Source organism: Mya arenaria, chromosome 4, assembly GCF_026914265.1.
Source record: "Mya arenaria isolate MELC-2E11 chromosome 4, ASM2691426v1".
Lineage (NCBI taxonomy): Eukaryota > Metazoa > Mollusca > Bivalvia > Myida > Myidae > Mya > Mya arenaria.
Window position 1 is genome coordinate 73,324,910 of NC_069125.1, and position 1,678 is coordinate 73,326,587.

Genomic DNA, 1,678 nt, shown 5'->3' on the forward strand with positions numbered 1-1,678 from the left:
TTGATTGACGGAAGAACTTCAGCCTTAACTGTGAGGTTCAGATTCAACTGTTTTTCTATTTAAGTGACATTGACCATGACAGTAGGGACTCCAAATTCAATTACATGAAAGGTTGCCAAAATGATCCCTGTCTTGGATGTTCTTGACCATGCATTATAGGACTTGCCATTAAGGTTCACTATGATGAGGCAGCGTGCCAGGCTTTAGGTCTCAAAGGTCCAAGGTAAGAGGTCAAAGGTTGAAATGATCCTTGTCTGGGCTGTTTCTTGACTGCATTATATAATTTCAAAAAAACTTGCCATGAAGGTTCAACATGATGAGGCGGCGTGTCATGCACAAGACCCGGGTCTGCACCTCAAAGATCAAGGCCATGCTTGGAGGTCAAATGGTGAAATGATCCTTGTATGGGCTGTATCTTAATCATACATTATAGGATTTCAAAAAAAACTTTGCATGAAGGTTCACCATGCTGAGGTGTAGAATCGCGGGTACATGTATTGTTCAATGCCTAAAAGAGCATAATGTCTGGGTCAAAGACTCATGTCGCCATTTTGCGTCTAGTCTATCTTAAGTAACAGGGACCTTGACCCTAGTGGCCCTGAGTACAATTCCCTAAAAGATCTCCATAAACTCTTCGTATATACCAAGTTTGGTCACAATATATCAATCCTAACTTCTATTTTTAGTAGCAGTGACCTTGACCCGAAGGCACCAAACGTTAGCCCATGTAAGTTCTCCATAATCTCTCACTTAATTTATTTCGTACCATGAGTTTGATGAATATTGATGTTCCTCATTCTAAAAACCAGGTTCACATTGTGAAAACCCTGGTTTATAACCTTTGATTTCTACACCCCCACTTCCAAAAATAGCCTGTATTTCGCAACATATTTTGACCTAGCCTCATGGAAACCCCCCCAGATATATGACAATTTTCAATACAAGAAATTGTGCACCTTGGAATTTATTAAACTCCCCCTAGTGAAGTGGGTATATAGGAATCAATCTTTTTGTTGTGGCCGTCCTGTTTTTGGCTGGTTCATATCTTTCTCATTCATGGTTTGAAAATATTTGGCAGAAGTGACCACCATAGCATGAGGATGCATCGGGCACAAGACCCGTGTCACTTCCTTCAAGGTCAAGATCACAGCAACCTTTCAAACCTTGTTGGTTTTGCTATATAAGCCTAACTGATAATAGTTCTTGTACCATCCACATCTTTCTCATTCATTGATGGATTTTAGATTAATTTGGCAGAAGTGACCAACATAGCATGATAATGTGTCAGGCACATCCCCCATTTCCCTTTGTTCAAGGTCAGATCACCAACAGTATTTGTTCAAGACTATTCATTCTTTGACAGAATATTGTTGATGATGGGAACTCGTGCCACTGGGGATTTGTTAAATTTCTTGTACCAAAAGTTAGACGATAGTTATAGATGTCGACTTAGTAAAAGATGGTCCTTAGCATCTCAAATCAAGAACTAGTAGATCACCAAGAGTATCTGTCCTAGGCTATTTAAACTTTGTCAGTATATTGTTTCACATGTGGCCTTGTGCATCTTTGTTATATTTGAGAAACTATGGCTTCATAATTATTGCTGTCAAATTGTTTGAAAGATTTGTCAAAATTATTTTCTGTTTCATGCCTCAAAAACTTTGATACAGCACTGAAA